General features: G+C 40.3%; 1 protein-coding gene across 6 annotated transcripts in view; it reads left to right on the top strand.

Moving 5' to 3' along the window:
* Positions 1 to 19,989, top strand: part of PLCB4 (phospholipase C beta 4) — a 194,718-nt gene that overhangs the window by 67,116 nt on the left and 107,613 nt on the right. The window contains exon 1 of one of the 6 annotated variants that reach the window (XM_027693329.1): positions 1,734 to 1,767. The exons of the other annotated variants lie outside the window; for them this stretch is intronic. The gene's annotated coding sequence lies outside the window, so the exon portion shown is untranslated. Of the gene's footprint in view, positions 1 to 1,733; positions 1,768 to 19,989 lie in introns of those variants that run through there. 6 annotated transcript variants of the gene reach the window in all.

Here is a 19,989-nt window from a genome sequence, read left to right as displayed (position 1 = left end):
CTTGGCTGACAGCAAGCTGGCAGGGATTTAACCTGTGTTAGGCGTGAGCAGTGTTTGCTCATCTAAGGGCAGGAAAAAAGAGTGACAGGTTGTTTCAGCTCCTTCTGCTGCCCTGGTATGGCTGTCATGCTCATACCAAACTCAGCTCCTGTGGATTGTCTGTCATGCCTTCCCATGAAGGTAGGGTTTTATGCCTTCATTTTCAGAATTGCCATTTTAATTAGTCCCCTTAAAGGTTATTTTTTTTTTCCTCTTATCTCACAGCTCCATCTACTGTTGGTGCACTTGTTTGTATTCAATCTCCCTCTTCAGTTTTCTCTTAAATTCACACACAAGCAAAGAGCTGTTTTCACCTTTCATGCACTCTTTCTCTCCAGTACCTTCTTTGTCCTCCTTGGTCTCCCCCAGATTTCTCTGCTACTTCCCTCTTACCCCTGATTCACTTCCAGTGCTGTGAGCACCACCATAACACTTCTCTGACTGATAATTTTATTAGCTACTCAGATGTCTTTGGGTCATAGCCTGAAGACTGCTGCATGAGGGAACTGCATGGCAGATGCTTAACATCTGCTGGAAAAAGCTTCTTATCTGTGCACACATCTAGTTGTTTTCCCTAATTCTTACTGTGTTATGTTCCTGTTACTGTAACAAACTTGCCTTGATAAGTGCAGTCTTAGTTCACCAATTTGAAATGATTTCACAGTTTTTAGCCTGTTCCTTTGATGGTTTCATTGTCCCGTTTGCTTCTTCCTCTCCTGGCTTCTTGTACATGAAACATCAGCTGCCCTTTTGTACTTCCAGGGCTCTTCACCTTGATTCCTAGTGGCTGTCACTCTTGTTCTGTTTCTCTCTCTGTAATAAGAAACATACTCTCACTCCTGATAAGTCCGGGACACAGCCCTTTGTTGTTCATTTTTTTCCACTCTGAACTCAAGACCTTTATATTCTTTTTGCAGCCTCTTGCAGCAAAAGATGCCACCACAACATCTGACGAGCTGCCTCCATATATTTCTTCCATTTCTTTCCGTTTCATGTGGCCTATGACTGCAGCTCTGTGAAATACAGATGATACTAACAGGGCTAAACATTTTAGCTGCAACAGGGTGAAACCTGGCCACATAGGCAAGATGCTTAGAAACCTTAGGAATGGATGTGCAGGAGGATCACTGTCCTCCTGTTTTGTCATGCTCATGATCTGCTCCTGTGATAGCAGTCCCCTGCTGTTGGAGCCTGTCTGTTACTCATTCTGAAGTGAAATCTTCCCAAGTTTATATTGCTTGTCTAAGGAAGACACGAAACACAATTAAAATCAGCTAGCATTTATTCTGGGGAGATATAAATGTGGCAGCTCTGCTCAGCTGCTCCTTTGTGATGATTTATTAATCATTCAGGATGCTTTATGCATGTTAAGAGCTGTCCTGGCATGGTGCAGTGGGAAATGGCATGCTTCATCCAGAGCTTCCAATGCCTCATCCAGAGCTTCCAACACCACCAGCCACGACTGATCTCTTTCTATGCAGGGTTATATAGCAAAATGTTTCCCATGGAGGATTTAACAGTGGCGTAACCATATCCTGTTCTGAAGTGTTTGTCTGGATACTGTACTTCTGTGGACTATGGGAGGGGTGTTTTTGCAATAGTGAGATCCAGCAGATAACACCAGGTTTTACACTGACCACCTTGTTTTATTGCTTCACAGAAGGAAGAGTTTCCCAGCACATCAGTCTAATTAGACCTCTGTTTATCCATCCAGCCCAGAACTCCTTTGTAAGTTGCTCACTCCTAAACTAGAAATCACAGTTGAGTAGCATTTGCAAATGTGGTGCTGATGGAGCCTGTCCCTCTCTCAGTCCATCAGTTCAAACTTTTAGTCCACTACTGTATCACTCTCAATCAATTGTTTATGTACATATATATATATATATGTATAGGAATGTGACTTGGCTTCACATATTTATCCTGTAATTTGTATGATGATTAGGGGTATCAAAATTACTCAACAAAAATTACTTCAGCATGTAATTTCTAGGTCTTATGTGTTTCACAGCAGTACTGGCTCATAATGTTTTAAAATGTCAACCCACCACCACCTTTCTGTGGAAATGTCAGACTGTGAACCTCATCAGGTGCCAATTTTATCCTTAAGAACAGAGGAAAACACACACACACTTTTTTGTACTGTGGTGTGTCGTGGCTGGTACAGACATGAACAACTTGCTGATGTGGAAAGGAAGGTCAGGGAGCTGATAGTGTCACTGGAGTCTTTGTTATCTGATCCAGTAACTTAAGAAAGCCAAGACCTAAAAGAGACACCTTGAGGGGGCAGCTTGGGGAACAGTGGGGGGCAATTGTAGGATGTGGGGCAGGGGTTGTTGCACTGGGAAACTGGTGCCTGGCAGGTTCTACCATAGCTGTCAGTAGTGTTATTTCCACACTTAGAGCCTGCACAGTTTGTGAGGGAGCAGTCACAGGTCATGAAGTGTAAACGACCAGCTTGTGAAGAGGAACTTTGTGAAGTGGCAGGTGGAAACACACCTCTGTACAGCAGGGCTGCCTAGGCAGCTGCTGGGATTCCAGACACACTCCCAAAGTGCAGCTTAACAAAGCCAAAACGTGGCTTTTGGACTTTCCCAGCTCTTGTTTGGTTCATGCTAACCTCAGTAATTGTCATGACAAAACCAGGCCAATAAGAAGATCACCCAAGAGTTCCATCCAGTTCTTGCCCTTGTTAAATGGGAGACTTCTCCATGATTGAATTTTGAACTCAGTTGCCACGGACGAGTGTCACGAGTGTCACTGGCATCGGATGAAACTGCTGAGTGCAAAACCTGAAGATTAATAGGAAATATTGGAATCAGTGACCCACATTTAAAAGTACTTTTTTTTTCATCTAGAAAATGGAAAGCCCAATGGAAAGTAACTGTTCCTCTAGACAATTCCTTGTGGTTTGGATGTCTTGCTTCTTAATGTGTACCTGTTGTCCTATTGCTATGGTCTCTAATCTATTAAATTCTCCTGGAGAAATGAGGATGAGGTTCAGTGATAAACTGTGTAACAATGACTACAAGTAGCCAGTCTGCTTAAATGCTGTCATCTGCAGGACCAGTGTCACCAGGGGCTCTGGATTACCCAAGTGAATCTCACAGTGGGCAGTTGGGAATGTTTCAGTCTTTTTCTCCACAAGCTGTGCTATGCAGAAAAGTCTACACATAGCCAGCAGTGAGGGAGGAGAGAGTACTACCTTGTACAGGCATTGCCTAGAATTGCCTTTTTCATCCATAATATAGGTTTAGCTCCAGGCCAAACAACTTGTATTGTCTCATCTCCTATTCTCAGCTCCATATTCTCCATGGATATACCAGAGTATTGCTGTTTCTTGGCTTTCCCCTTTGCCATTGCACGTGACTCAAGTGTCACTGTTAATGCCTAACCTGAATCTGTTTGTTATTGTCAAAAAACCAGGCATTAGAACAGTTGAAAAATGTTACCATTTTCCTGGAAAATACAGCTGGTGCCGGGCAGAGCTTGCAAATGCAAATTTGAGAAGTTGTGGGTGGATGTTGTATTCCCAAAGGGTGGAAGAGTTGACAATAGCATGGCAACTGACAAACAGCAACACAAGTCATTTTTGGCATTCGTGTGGGGCCAAGCAGAACACATGCTGTTCAGAAATCAAGTGGATAATTAAGTATTTGTCTATGGCAGAACAACATTATCCAGGCTGTCCCGGAGTTCAAAAAGCATTTGTATTGTTCTAGAGCTGCAGTGGTGGTTTGGTGCGTGTGGGTGCATATGTGTGTGTGTGTGTATCCTAAAAGAAAATGAGTCTCCAATTATTTAAGCTTCAAAATGCCAAAAGTGATTAGGTTACCTTTGGACTTAGTTTTAAAGTGCTCTTTAAGAAGTATAAATAAGTATTAATTTTAAACCAAGCCAAGCTTCAGCATTGAAGTCCAGTGATCCTGTGACCCAGGAAGGCTCATATTCATCACCTGCATTTGCTTTCTGTAATTAAACCTTATGATGTCCTTGCTGGCTTTGAATATTTTATGTGTGGCTTGGAAGCTTGTTTGAACCTCTCTTGTAGTAAAATAGGTTTCTCACAGCAATCCTGAAAGTAAAAACCTGCACATGAGGTCCTTGAAATAACAGGTATTAGAGACCTTTTTTTAATTTTAATTAAGTACATAAGATTGCACAGTGGATGAGATCTGTTTAGCACAGCACCTTGCTGGAAGCACTGAGAATGAGAGCTTATATTCAATAAGCAATTATTTAAAAATACGGAGTTCGTTTAAAACATTTCAACTGTTGTGTCTGGTGCTCCTTGTATAATAAAATGACACTGTGTTTTTACAGCAATTAATGAACTCCTGGTTTTGATACACCCTGGTGCTCCAGTCTGAGCTGCAGTGTCAGGGTGTTGGTACAGCCAGAGCTTTTGCCTCACAAAGATTCACGTCACCTTTTCAGATGTTGCCTCTTTTGGTCCTCAATCTGTTTCATAAATGCCTGGAAGTTCAGTTGTCTTTTGTGAATTTTTTTTCTTTCCTTTGTCTCCCTGCTGCTTCTGTTTGTTAGAGTTAATTGCTGTAAGACCAGAATGAGAGGTCTTACTGTGGAGAGGACGGGTAACAAAAGCAACCAGGTCGTCTTGTTTGTTACAAAAACTTGAGTCCTCCCTCTGTGAAATTTGACATCAGTTGCTACAAAAAAAAAAAATTACTTGCCCTTTCATTCTGTGCTTCAAGTTTGTCCTACCTTGATGTTCTCTGCTACAGGCAGTGTTTTGTATTCTGTTTGCTGAGCTGGTGAAGTCTGACTGTTTCATAAAAGCCTCTTTGGGAGAAAGAACCAAGCAATTTCTCCTTCATGCTAGCAGCAGGGTTATTAAGGCTTCATAACTTCTTGCTCTCAGAGGTAGGAGCCAGAGAAAAAGGAAGGTGGGCCAGGCTTTAAGAATTAGAGGGGAAAAAAAACCCCACAAGCAGCAATTTATTGCTCTAGCTCTAATCTAATTTACTGAGTCATTCTTCTGGTTGAAAGGTTTTGTATTCTCATGTTGCACTGTGATTCCACAGTTTTGAGGCCATCATAAAAACGAAGGGAGGCCTGGAAGAAAATATACAGAGATAGGCGTGGGCAGCAATCCTGCTGCTGTCTCTCCTTGGGCACCCGTGGCTTCCAAGGGTGGAGTGTTACTCAGAGTTAGCAGATTAGATTATATATCTGTTAGCTTGGTTTCATGTTGTTTAGAGCTTGTTCTTATGAATTTAGTAAGTTGATTATGCAGGGAAAATTCATCAAGAAAACCATTTAACACACAAAAATACTGCTTATTTTTTCTGAGAAGGAAACTGTCGAAGAATATTCTGAGAAAAGTGGAGTTCCATGCTTGGTCTGGTCAGGTACATTCCCCTGGCTATCACCTCATGGCCACCATTGGTGGTAGAATCCTTGACTGGGCCTTGTATGATCACTGTGTTATTGGATGGATGCTCATTTAAGAGTTAAGCCCCAGTGTTTGTTGCTTCTCTTCTCTTTGAGGCAAAACCCCAAACTGCAGAGGTGATATTACATTGTCAGCAAGTAAGTGCAAGGCACAGCATCCACCAAACTACAAGGAACTCCCAGTGGGAGCAAAAAACGTGGCTGTCTAGCATTTGTTTTCCTCTCTTGTGTTAGACAAGCTCTGTTTGCTGGCATCCTGTTGACTCTATCCCTGTAATCAGTAGTGAGCACAAAGACTGGGGAGTGTATTTGGCTCCCACACTGTGAGAAAAAGGTGAGAGCCTGCTGTGCCACATGCTTGTAAAGCTGGCATCATCCAGGCTTCAGGTTTTGGTGGATTCACTCCTCTTTCCCCAGAACTTCAGTAATAAGGATGTCACCGTGCAGCTGCCTTGTTCCTCCTGCTTTTTACTCGGAGAAGGGTCAAAATCCGAGAGCGTGTGGCTTTGAACACATCAGTCACTGCTGAGGGTCCCAGTCCAGCATCTCATTCATCAGATGTGTACCCCCTATTCTCCTTTCCCTCATGAAAGACTAAGGTATTCAAAGGGCCTGACGCCTGGGAAGCGTGCAGAGGGATGGTTGATGATTAACTGAGGCTTGTCCTCAGACCAGTGCCAGCAAAGTCTGTGTCCTGCCTTGCAAAGACAGAGAGCGCGGGATCGTGTTTTCTCAGTTCCGTCTCCTATGACACACAACAAAGCTGCTGTTCAGGGTTATATTTATATCTCCTTATGAATTGATGTGACACTGTGGGTCTCTAGTGTTTCACTTAGCAGCTTACTCATTAACAAATGAACTCCTAAATTCAACAGAGATGGTATCAATAAGTCACCCACCAAGTTCAGCCAGTTCTGCCTAGTGCACATCTAAATGCTGCTGAGATAAAACAAGCAGTGAAACAAAAAAAAATCCAGACTCAACAGTGAACCTGGATGTCCTTAGGCACCAGCAGTGTTACTCCAGCAGGTGAGACTGTCAACAACGCCGTGCAAAGGCATTTCCCTTGTACCACATGACCATAGTAGCTAAAAAAAAGCCATACAGAGAGCCCCCAGGACTTGATTGGGTTTGAAAGTGGACAAATACACAATAAAAGAAGCTTTCTGCCCAGAATAGAAACAAACTGTGATCAGGGAATGACTTGAAAGAGTTAAAGTTGGGAAGATCAGAGCTGAGGAATTAAGGGTTTGGTTTGTTTTTTTTTTTTTTCTGGAAATGTCTTAAGTACTTGCAGCTGTAAGTGGAGGTAACTCCTTATAAGACTGTTGAAAATGAATAAGTACAAATGTCTATATACTATTTTATTTTTTTCCCCTTGTTTTCTTTTGCTTCTCTGTTTTATTGCTTACATCTCAGAAAAATTTATGCCACAATTTGTTAATTATTCCCAGAAATTCATAACAACCAAATTGCACAAGAAAGCAAGTTTTCGTGCAGCGTGACACTTGCAGCTATGCAAGTCTCAAATCTCCTTTTTCCAGATTACTTCCTTAATTTTGGTCTGTGAGAAGTCTATTTATTTATCTGTGTAACATATGCATTTGTATACACCCAGGCAGTGTGTTTTCCTTGTAGAACCAATTCGTGTATGTGGCTTCTTGCCAAGGAAACAGCTTTTGTGACATTTAGGATATCTCTATATCTCTGTCAGTTTAACTCAGCACAAAACTTGCTTCCAGAGGACCTGTTTGCTGGGTAGAACATCCCTGAGCAACTTCCTTGACCCCATGCTGGGGACATCAGTCACAGAGAGTGGCTGCAGTGGTGTGGAGAAGGAGAAAGAAAAACCCAACATGACCCATCTGGTTGCACTCCATTTAAAATAGACATTCCCCTAATGACCCCCAAAAGTAAATTTAAAAAAAATACCTTTAGAAAAATCTCTTTGCTTTGCCCTGATCTCTTCTTGTAAGGGCATAATGCCGTGCAGAGATATAGAGGAATTTTAGGAGCCCGGTCTCCTAGCTTTAATCATCTTCTAAAATTCCATACAGACCCATCTCTTGGGTTTATTTTTTCAAGTCTACATCTCACTCCAGAAGTAGGTAATCTTTGAATCTCTGTATCTTAGCCTCAACTGGAAAAATAGTTCACTTTGTGTATGTTCTGATTGTTAGGAATGAAAGCTCTATTTCAGAGCTGCTGCAGGAATTGTAACTCTTCAGCTGTGCTCACTGGTAAAAATGTACAGCCAAAAAAACGAGATATAAGATCTTTTGCTGGACTACTTTAGAGTTGATCTGGGATGACAGAACCTATTTCAGGCCAACAGTTATTCTAAGGTTTCCATGGAGATTAATGATGTCAGAGGAGCAACATCTGAGTGCAGTTTGCTAGAAAACAAGGCTATAACATTATAGTGGAGAAGTGAAGTCTTTGCATTTTTGTAAACTCACAGAATAGTGAAGGATGTTTTCTCAGTGGATTGCAGTTTGGTTTGTGCTGAGCATGAGCTGAAGTAATGCTTTTGCAGTGTGGTGCTTTTCCTGCAGTTCACCTTGGTGCTGTAAGTGATGATTTCAGTACCATCTCATATACCATCTGTTTTTAGCTTCTATTGCCGTTCTCCTCACCTGCATATTTTATGCGTTCTCAGATAACTTTATTAAACTCTCTGGCATTTTTTACCTGCACTGAATTGCCTTGTCTTAAGGGTGATGCCCAGGTTTCCCTGTGAGCATATTTGCAATGCATGAGCATCAAAATTAGAGTAAGTTAGAGCTCTGCTGAGTTTTCTGAACTGGAGGAGCTGCCCTGAAGGACAGTAGGCAGAAGACAGGGGAGAAGTGGGAAAGTGGGAAAATACAAAAGGTTAACAGAGGCATAATTTAAAGCTAAAATTTGACCCTTGGGAATTTGAAAACTGTTACCATTACTTGAAGTTTTATAAAGATTAAAATACCACTCCACTGTGGAGAGATTACTGATCGAGGAACTGAATGTGTAGGCATTGCATTTTTTGCATGAGGCTTTTGGAATGGGAGGGACTGAGAGACCTGAAGGTACGTTGATACCACTGAAATTCTGTAGCTTTTTAGTGATTACTGAATGGGAAGCAGCCTCTGCAAGCAGTGCTGATTCCCTGTTACTACCTAGGGTTTTTTATAGTTCCATAACTGCAGTTTTGCTATTCATTATTTGAGGGATCCTTTTAAAGCTGTTTGCCAAAATAGAAGTCAAGAAGCAGTACTTAAATTTGGCCAATTATTTAAGGATTGAGCAGAAAATGGGGGGAAAAAGCTTGTTCAAAATAAGAAAAATGGAGGAGAGGAAAAGTATTAAGATTTTATGCTTATGTTGAATTTATTTTTATTACTAAATCACTTGTTGCCTCTATGGAAGCAACTTCCTGTAAAAAAGGTGCCCATGAATATGTGCACATGTATTGAAGAACAGTCAGATTAACAGTAGTGATGGTAAACAATGCCAAGTCTCTGCTTTCCCTGCTTTTGTCAGAAGATTATTAAGCAGAAAACAGTCTTTTCTGGAGCATCCCCTGTCAGCACACTTGGCTCTTGTTCCTTAACTGTAATTGCAACAGAAACATCTTTTATTTCTGTTGGGGGGAAGCACCAGGCTGTGTAAACTTGCTTTTATGACTTGCACAAGTTATCGAAATGTAGTCATATTTTAGAGAACTTATTTTTTTTTTAGAAAGCAAAGGACCTCTGAGCTCAAATCCTTTTATGTCTGAGTTCAGCAGAAAAGGACTTATTCTTTTCCCCGAGGCCAGTTTCTGAATTCCTGAAATGCAAGGCTTTCCCAGCGAGAGAATGGCCCTGCTCTCGCACAAACCGACTGACAGTTCCTCCACGAAATCAGGACAAGTTAATACATTCCACATGTTCTCTGCCCCAGTTTTTCAAATCGATTATTTTGAAGAGCTAAGTGAGGCTATCTTTATTTTTGCAGGAAATGCTTGGTGCCATTAGGCAGCGATGCTGTCGAAAAGAACAAAGCTGGAACAGCTTTTGATAATGTCCTCAGAGAAATGGCCAATTGCTGTACAAGTGATACAAACAGGACTGTTTGTTCTCACTGGGTGCTGAGCACTTGAACATTCACACACTTCATCAGGAGCCTGAAAAGGAGTGAAATTCTTTTGATGGCTGGAATATTGAGCCATTTTGAAGAGCTGTATCTGTGATACAAATGTATGACTGTTCCACGGTGATGCAGATTATAAGGGCTTGATGATTACCTGGAGGGTGGCAGCTTCTGTGTGTTACTTGGTTCCAAAAAAGGGGAACATTTGTTATGGGATTATGTCCTATGAAGCAGTACAGTCTTTTTGCAGGTCTGGGCATAGCAGGTTGACAAAGTTTCATACTTGGAGAGCAGGAGTTAGTGTGGGAAGTAAAGCTTGGGTGAAACAATGACAGGCTGGAATCTGTTCTTGCTATTTCCTGTGAGAGACCAAGGTTTATTGAAATGTTCTGTAATCCATAGCAGTGGTGAAGCCCCTTTGTGTTTGCTAAATGGACAGAGGAAGTACAGAGTAGAGGAAACTTAGGGAGAAATAATATTGTTCCATATGTTTTTAAGCACATTCCTTCAGGAGAATAATTTTTTCACGTCAACTGAGTCATGCAGATGGTTGCATAATTGATTGATGTTTTATATGTAAGTATCCTCCCATCCATCTAAATTTCTCCCTTCAAACAATGCCTTTTGACTCAGTTCCCTTACTGTCTTACCATGTTTGGCAATGTTTTGGTATGCTGAGTTTACTTGACCAAATACAAAGTTTACTTAACCAAATATAAAGTAACAGCCTGAAAAATACAGAGATAGGAATCACTAAACTTTCAGCAGAGCATAGCAACTCTTTTAATATTGCTGGGGGGGGGTGGTACATTTTGCTGTAAAAAAGAACAGTCAGACATCTGTTTCCACCTCCTTATCTTGTCATGACCTGTCACCTCTTTTCTTTGCCCATCGTTCCTGTGGCTTTGGCAAGGAAAAAGCCTTTTGTAGGTACAGACTTTTACTGGTGGACTGTTCAATAGCGGGAGGAACTCTATGCCTAGGTCATATTGAGCAAATTCTTCAGCGCTGCTTCTTGTTTCTCAAAATTGATTTCCCTTTCCTCTAAAACTGGTGTTGGAAAGGCAGATGCCTAAAGCACAAAGTAAAAAGGACCATCAGACCATCTGCCACTAAGTTGTGGCTGTGTCAGACCCTGGTTTGCAGGAATAAGGAAGGGCTCTACCAGTACAGGAATGAAAGCTGGGGGTTCTCGTGTTGGATGCCTCTCATGGCCAATCTGCTGTATGAGGCTCATTATTTCAGTTTTTCACTTCAGAGGCATAAATGTGCCCTTCAATTCCGGCTTTTATACATGGAAGGGGATGTTTGGAAGTGCACACTCTGCAAATAGCTGCATGGCTGACTCCTTGTTTACCCTCAGCATGAATGTCTGCAAGCTGAGCTTTGCAGGTGCAGCCAACACACAAACATATTTCCCACGCTCTTCAGCCATCCCATCACTCTCTAACAGAGCCCTTTAAGTTGATATCTGATGGTCTGAGGGATTTTTTTTTAATCAGCTTTGTTTGCCACCATAACACTGTTTGTTTGCTGCAGGAGTTTTCACTTTTAGGATCGAGTAATTCACTTATCCAAGATTTTTGTATTGCCTATGTCATGAGGAATAGTAAAGACTAAAGAGTTGACAGTTCTTTACATGCTCTTAAGAAAGGAGTGTCTTTAAGTAAGTGTTGTTTGATTTGTGTTTTGATGTAGAAGCATAATGTGTCTTTATGTTCTTCAGTGTATAAAAATGAGTGTTTTGCTTCTGCACGGGAAGTTAGTTAAAAAGTTACCTATTATAATTTTTTCCATATTAAGAGCCTTAAAGGTTCTCTAAATTATGCAGACAGAAGGGTCTCTGGCTCTTACAGTTTGTACTCAATAAGGTGGTCAAAATGTTATTAAGTCAATGATGTTCAATCTGCATAGAAAATCATCCAAGTTTGATTAATAAAAGACTGTTTCTTGTATGCTCAGAGTTTTACATGCAAACTCCCCAAAGATTTTGAATTAGTGAGCACGTTACAGCTTCTCCCTCCCTTCCTTTATCATCATAGTGCCAATATTGAGATAGGAAAATGTTAACTCTATTTCTGCTGCAGAACTACAGCATAAGCAGGACTGCCTGGGGCAGCACAGGACCTACAAATGGGAGATTGAACCAGGGTTTGAGCTGAATCTTGGTAGGCACTGCCTGGGAGAGGAGCCTCCTGCCAGACAAGCAAGTTATAAACGGCTCGCAAACAGTCAAAGACGTACAAGGGTGCCACAAACTGGAATAAATTTTGGAGTCAGAATTTGAAGGACACAAGCAAATTGTATTTGGAGAAAGGAGGCAAGGGGTGAGGAAAGTAGGATGATGGTCCAGTCCTAAAAACATGGCTCTGTGTCCAAAGCTTGTCTGTTTTCTTTTTAGCTATTCTAATTTACTTACTGGGCAATTAATATCTGTAAATGTACCTCACCTAAAGTTCCAGTTTGATCAGTTGAACCCCACGCAGAAAATGTGGCACCTTAAAAACTGCTAGAAATACATGGCTTGTATATGCAATGGATGGTTTTTTTTATTTATTTGAAATCCATGTGTAGACATCTCTTTTTTGAAGTCTATGGGAAAACAGTGAAGAAAACAACAGGGCCACGTGAGGGAATTCCATATTTGTTTTTGGCATTTAATTTCCATGAAGAGGAGGATCCTGTTGACGCAGAACATTTCTTTCTTTTTTTTTTTTTCCAATTTGAAATGTTATGAAAGCATTAAAAGTTAGTTCCTTGTTGTCAAGATTCCAAAATAGATGTTTGAGTAGTAGATTAGATGTAATGTTTGTGTAACTTCGAAAACAGCTTTGGGGCTGGTGTTTCATTAGCAGGCTATGAAGCTGTGTCATCAGAAAGAGTATTATTTCTCAAATGCATGTTGCACATACAAAATTAATCAGCTTATGGAGAGATAGTGTCCCACAGTGGCTGAGGAGCCATGTGCAGATCATTAGTAATATAAAACCAGAGGAATGTGCAGTTATAACTTGTTCTTCTCTGTGTAAAATATGGTTCATTGTACCTGAGGTCTTATTCTCGGCTTACCATGCTTTTACCATTGCAAACCTCGGAAGGAGATGGCCTAAAACTGGAGAACTGGAGGTTGGGAAGATAAAACATCATATACAGGTTATTTAAAAATGAAACCCCTCACCTGCATTGTTTGAAAATCTGTAGAGATAACATTTATCACTTGTAGGAAATTACTTCAAAATACTCCTTCTCAAAGAAAATTGACTGAAGAAATGCTTTGGTTTCAACTTCATACATTTTTTTAAAAAGAAATTATTAATGCAACAAATAAGTTGAGGCCCAGGCACAGCTCTTCATCCCCAGTGGTGATCACTGCCTGCAGGGTGCTCTTTGCTGTAGGAATGTGAATTGTCCCTGTGAATGAGGTTACCTCGAACAAGCAGTTCTTGGTACCTGATAATTCTGAATTGTTGGGCTTGGGGTTGGTGTTTCTTAATAGATAATTAGAGAAGCCTGTGGTATTTCCAAGGGCTATACCAGCATCCATAAAGCCTGTGTGCTGCTCTGTTGCACATAAAGCAGCTCTCCTTAGTTCAGCTTTGCCTGCCCTGGTACTTCTGCTGGTCACAGTTGCAAAGATAGTTGGATAAACCCAAGATTAATGCCTATTTTCCTACAGGGAAGTTGAAATGAGGGCTTGATTCATTGCTTCTCTTGATCCAGCTTTTGCAGTCCACTTAAATGGGAGAGTGATTAGACTCTTTGTGATGAAATTACATATTTAACTGTAAAATTGCAGATGTGGCTATTTTCAGAAATCTAGCTGCCCATCCATGTGCAGCTAAAAATGGCTTGTCTTGCCTCAGACAGAGGGATGACAAGACGTGCAGGATAACTGGCCAGTCAGGCCAGGCTGTCTTGCCCCTTCAAGATTATACTGCTGGAATTCTTTTAAATACCGTTCTGCCCAGAGTTCATGTAAATTAGCTAATTACCAGCCTCTGCTCAGGCTTCCATGAGTGCTGAATAGTGCAACAGAATGATTTAATTTCCCTAACATATTCTCTTGGCACTTTTGCATGCGGAATATGTTGCTCTAAAGCATCCCTTGATACCGGATCCTTGGCAGTGCTCCAGGAGGAGTTCAAGTTAAAAACCATTCAGCGTAATTCAAGGGTTGGTAAACCTAGATTTGCCACCTTCCCCGCTTCATATAATTTTACTGTCTGTAATGTGGGCTTCCCTCTTCTCTTGCAGGAGATGATCTTGCATAAGTGTTTAAACTGTGAATCAGGGATTACAGCTGGCAGTGGTTGTGCATATGATATTCTCTGAGGAGAGTAATTAAACTGAGGTGAAGTGATCGTATGAATCTTAATATTTGCAAATTCATTACACTTGAAAAAGGACTGCAGAGTTCTCAGTTACATTAGTGAATGAGTGTGGTTGTCTTGCACTGTAATTTTCAGCTTTGCCTTGTGCTTACTCCGAAATGCTTGCTGCTGTCAGGGACAGGAGTGGTGCACTTTAATTCCCCATTGAAATTCTTGTGACAGGGTTTGTATGTTGGGTACAGGAACATTTTGACTGGCTGAGTGTAAATTATTTAAATCACAAAAAGCTTTGGGATGTGGCCAGGCTGAAGCTAACAGGAAGAGGAATTTCATCGAGGTTCTGTTTCTCCTCAGTAGCTGGGTCCAAACACACTCAGTATGTGTTAACTCATTAATTTTACTGCAACTATCAAATAAATCTAAATATAGGCATAAGCACTGGCAAGTATTAGCCAGCTAATTCTATTAATTGAAATGCTGATGTCATTGAAGATTCCTTTACCGGTAGCTGCATTCCTTAGCTGTCTAGATACCATTATAAAAAAAAACAAAACATGTTTTAATCCTCAGGCAGGAGGAGCAGTGTCTATATATTATTTATATAAGCCTTGGCAATCAAGAGGAAGTTGTAGATCAAGTAATTATGTGTTGTTGATTGCCTGTCTCTCATCTTACTACAGTGTTTCAATGATCAGAGATGTCACAATTTCAAATTGAGAAAATTGATTTTATTTTCATTCTCTTTAGTAGTTAAAAAGTAGTGTTTTCTCCTTATAAAATAGTAGACACAGAACACAAGTATGCACTGGAAGTTCTGAAGATCAGTGTGTTGTATGTGTTTCTTTGCTTAGTAGAGGTTTCTTTTGTGGCTTTCAAAAATCATGATTAAGACTCTTTAATTTATTCAACAGTGTCAATCTCATAAATACCAGTATAAACAGAATACCCTGCTCCCCAACAGAGTAGTTGCTAAGTGAAACTACCTGTAGTAAGTGTAGTTAATCCTTTGTAAGTATTTGTAATCATAGTATTGATGTTGTAGTCTCATGCAAGTACTATAATTTGTTTCAGTGACCCAAACATAGTAATGAGGATTGTGTGGAGAAGTGCTTTGGTCCCTCGCTTGTTTTCTAATTTAAACAGCTAAAAGCATCAGTCTGGCACCAAATTAAAAGTCAGTGTATTTTGCAGCCCTTAAAGATCTGTGTCCTTCTTTTTTGGTCATCTTTATTTTTATAATAATTAATTTCAAATTAGACTAAATTTAAAGAGAATTGTTTCAAAATTGTGTAAACTGGAAACTATGTAGCAAAAACATCTGCCACGTTTCTTTTGAATTTGTAATGGCTTATTCTTTAAGCAAAATATTCCCAGCCAAGTGGCATAAACTGGGATGTTGGCTTTTCAGGAGCACTTCTGTCCTCCGGCCCAGCATGGGCTGATATCTTTGCTGTCACAGCCTGCGTGTTCTGTCATTTCTGGCAGAGTCTGCACATCTGAATTCCTGATTATAGGTCATACTAGAAATCAGTATTTTTAACTACTGCTTATATTTCAAGGGGAAAAAAAAAATCATTTGAAGTACTGAACTTGCCAGATCTCTTAAATTAATACCTACTGCTGAGTTTTCCAAGAGCCTGAAGGGAATGTAGCTTCTCTAGGTATCTTCAAGAAATACAGGGCTTAATGTAAATCCAGTACTAAAGGTAATGGTCTTGCCTGTTTTGGTTTTGCTTTTTTTGGTGTTGTTTTGGGGTTGGTTTTTGATTGTAGTTGTCCCCATGGTTGGGCACAGTACCTCAGAGGAAGTGTGACCAACAGAGATGGTGTGATTGGAGAAAAGAGGAAATGAATGAACTGGGATTGTTGAGCCAAGCAACAACAAAGTCTTCACGCCCACGTTGCCAGTGGGATTTTTGGTTTCATCCAGCCATCAATTAGAAAACCTGATGGCAGCTTATATTTGTTCGGTGCTGCTTTTTGTCTTTTGACTTTGACAGTACCTGTGTGTGCTCCAAGATTGCTAAGGGACAACCCCTCTGGAGCAGCAGTAGGCATTCACCACGTGGTCTCTTTTCAGTCTCTTATCCATGCATGGTGTGACTCGTGAAGGGCAGCACCAAGAGCAGTGTGGCTATTCAGGAATGCCTTTTACTGGAAACTGAGAAACTTCATTGCCTCGAGAGTTTGTTTCAAATCTGTCATTCAAAACCATGTGTAATTTAAAACAAAAAATCCCAGCTGTGCTAGAAGTGAGGCAACCTTTAGCTATTACCTATTATCTTGAAAGTACTGCACCCCCTTGTTTTGCTCTTTACTTAAGATTTCCCTTGCCTAAGCTTTGTCTCATACTGTTCATTTCCTCAGCGGCCATTGGATGCAAAATTCCTTGATCCATTGGATATCAGCCCTACACTTATTTTACTGATGCCCATTGCTGCCACTTGTTGCAAATGTAGTGCCTGGGAGAGCAAAACTCTGCTCTAACATCAACATTCTCAGTATTATCCTCCCTGAGACACCCTGTTTGTTGCTGTTCAGCAGACACTATATCCAGCATCCAGTCTTGGTACCTCCCTCTGTGCTGTGAGGTACTTTTAGGTTCCCAGCCTTGTCCTCTCTTGTACTTCGGGTGAGAACCAGTGGGATCTTCAGGTCTCTCCTGTAGATCCATGAACAAATCTCCCATGGGAATGTTCTTCTCTTCCATCAGCCTTCTGGAGCTCTTGCAGTCAGACTTGGTGAACTGCCCCAGACAGGTAAAAAACACCTGTGCTTCCATGAAGTGTATTCCCAGCACAGTTGCCTGCCTGCTTGTCTGCCAGCAAAAGTCTGGACTATGGCTGGGGCTCCAAAGGATCATTAATTTTTGGATGCTGAGCCTTGGTGAAATGCCAGCACTCTACAACAAAAGCAGGGATATGACAATTCATGTCTGAATCCAGTATCTTAACTTTAAAAACATTATGAGGCATTGTCTGCTGTGTTCCTCTGCTTTTTACAGGATGCTTCCAAGTTTCCACAAATTTTATTACTCATTTTTGTGAGCTGTAACATTAATTTTCCCATAAAGTGACAACCAGGCTATGAGGTATCTGAAGCTGCCTGTCCTAAACATTGTGTGGAGTGAACATGTTGTCAGCTGTCTCGCTCATTAATCATCTTTTACATTAGATCATTTTATCAGTTGAATAATGTTTAGACAGATGACAACCTCCAAAAATGATCATTGGAAAAGTGATCGTTGCTTGACTGTGGCTTTTAAATACTTGAGAGGCTTCTGCAAGGAGAAAAAGGAAAATCCACGTACTGTGGTGTTTAAGGTAAGAAATAGAGAAATATTTGAAGTGAGGATTATTTAAAGTTGGAGAATCTTTGCCAGGGTACAGGATAGTGAAGCACTGGAATAGGTTGTCTGCAGAGCTTGTTGCCTTTGGAGCAGTGAAGGTGTTTATGTGAAAATTAGTCATGTCTTTCACAATGGAATGGGCTTGGCCCTTCCAGGGCCTGCAGTAAATGACTTTTCTGAGACTTTTCCTGTTCAAGGACTTAATGTTGGTTGTTGTTTTGAATTTAGGTTGTTGGTTTGGATTTAGGGTTTTTTTTGGTGTATTTTTGGGTTGGGTTTTGTTTGTTTGTTTGTTTTTAATCTGGAAAGATGCACAGACCTTTCATAAACATCTTTCATGAACGAATGTCATGATTTAATTTAACCAAAAATGTTGAAGTTATTGTACATTAACATTCAGAGATCTGCAAAACTGCCTGACATCAGATATTTACTGACTTAATTTGATTTACTGTTTCAATCACTTATTAAAACTAACATCTGTGTTCCTTTGCTCCAGACTATCCTTTAGAAACTACTAAATTTTGCACAAAAATTTAAATCTCTTTAACAGAATAATGAGGTATCTCAAAGCAGTCTCTGTGCATTGAAAAATGCAAGTTTTATATGTATATTATCTTCTTGCATATATATATGTATGGCTGTGGGTGTCTGTATGTATGTATATATATATCTATATATATATCAAAACTTAAAACATGCTGTTAAGACACAGGTTATTTTTGAGTGTGGTTGGCAACACATCAGAAGACAAATCTTCCTGATTACTTTGGATCTTTTAGTCACTAAATGCTGAATTTAGAATGGCTTGCTCCTTTTATAGAGAGAAATAATTTGAAGTAAAACCACCCAAAAGGCAAGATCTTATCTAGCGGCAGAAGCTGTACTTGTTAATGTTTCCAAGCATGTAGAGGACAGCAAGAGTTCATGCTGAAAAAAATCAGATTAAAATGAAACCTGTATTTATTCTTATGTGGAGTTCACCACTGGTCACATCTTTTGCAGCTGACAGTCATTGATGTCCCACTTGATGACATCTTGATATTGAGTTTAATCTATCCTTTTAAGTCTGCCCAATCCAGTTGTATTGTTTCCTTATGTTAAGGGGTCACAGCAAATAGGAATAGGAGTTTTTCTGCCTTTCATATGACTGAAGCCATATTTTTCAAGAAATGACCATTCTGGTAAAGCACTCACAGTAAGAGTATCTAATAAAGGTGATTTAATAGAGGGAATTACAAAGCTAAGCAAAGTTTAAGTCTCACTATAAATTACAGATTCCTCTGTGGTATTTACATGGTGAATATTTGGGATGTATCTCAGGAGAAGGGTTTTGGATCCAAGCATATTGAAAGCTTAGGATAAAAATGAAAAACCCGCAAATTGACGTGAAAATATTGCAGATCCTACATGATGACATGAAGAATTTTACTTTGGCTCAACTATTAGAAATGACTATAACTTTTGCCAGCTATGATTGAGGAGTACCAAAATGAGGTAGAAGCAGGGTGCTTATCTCATCATTAGCTTGTGTGGTAGTGGAGCTCTGTTGGATATTTCTGTGGGGACAGTTCTGAAAATAGATTGGGATAAATCCTGGGAACCAATAATATATGCTTTATACTTGGAATGAGCTTCCAGGAATCCCTGGAATAGTTTGGTAGGTACTTTGGCGGCGTGGGTCTCTGTGACTCTCAGAAAGCTGACCTTATAAACAAGTCAGAAATCATAGGAAAATTCTTAGTGAGCATTTGTGATGTTCAGAGGAGTGGACCGGGAGATTCAGGTAGAATTTTGACCCCAGGAAGAAGATGGTAATGCCCTGGATACCTTCTGCAGAACCAGACTTCGAGGGACTGAGCCAGGCTTTGATGTGGTTTTGACCTCCTGGTCCTTGGACCAGGTTTGCAAGTGTATCTAAACCTGTACCAAGAAATGATTCAGTGAAGTTCACAGAAGGGTGTGAGTTAACTGAGTCTCAGAGGTGATTCTGGCCAATTCACTAAACTTTTATTGTTATATCCCCCTGCTCCTGTGGGAGTGTAGTCCATGGTTTTTAAACGTGGAGATGGAGTAGCTGTGTCCATCTAAACGAGCAAACTTCTCCCAGCTGGCCAGTTGGGTACATTTAGGTTGTTAACTGAAAGCACAAATGTAGTCATTGTGCAATGTCAAATTAGGTCTTACGGTGAAAACAGACCTTTGATACATAAAATTAATACCATTGCACATCTGGAGGGTGAGAAATGAAATTATTCTCTTAGGTCATCTCTGTTTTCTGTCATTCATAGCCTTTTTCTTGTCTGTGAGAGGGGTCTGTTTTTCTGGGGAGCTTTCCAACCACCTGATGAACAATGCTGTGTACAGTCAAGCTTATTACCATACTAGAATTTGATTTTCAAAGCCTGAAGAGATGTAAAGAGGAATTTTCCCCTTCTACCTCTTCATATTCCTTTGGATCTATTCAGTGTTTTTTTCAATAAGACTTAAGCACAGATTTTGTCACTATGTATTGCTATGAAGCAGAGAATATTATGTTTGTTACACAACAGTAGGAAATGAAACAAGCTTCATTAATTTTTCTCCCTGCTTTCTAAGGGGAATTATTAAATATGACACTATGTATCTGAAAAGTACACATTGGGTGTATGTAAGAAGAATTCATCACCAGGAAGAAAAAGCAAAGTGAAATGAGGATATTTTACATAAGATCACCTTGCTAATCTTTTAAAAAAACCCCAGTGTTAT

Source organism: Neopelma chrysocephalum, unplaced genomic scaffold (assembly GCF_003984885.1).
Source record: "Neopelma chrysocephalum unplaced genomic scaffold, ASM398488v2 Primary Assembly neopelma1_91, whole genome shotgun sequence".
NCBI lineage: Eukaryota > Metazoa > Chordata > Aves > Passeriformes > Pipridae > Neopelma > Neopelma chrysocephalum.
This window is presented reverse-complemented; position numbering and strand designations above follow the sequence as displayed.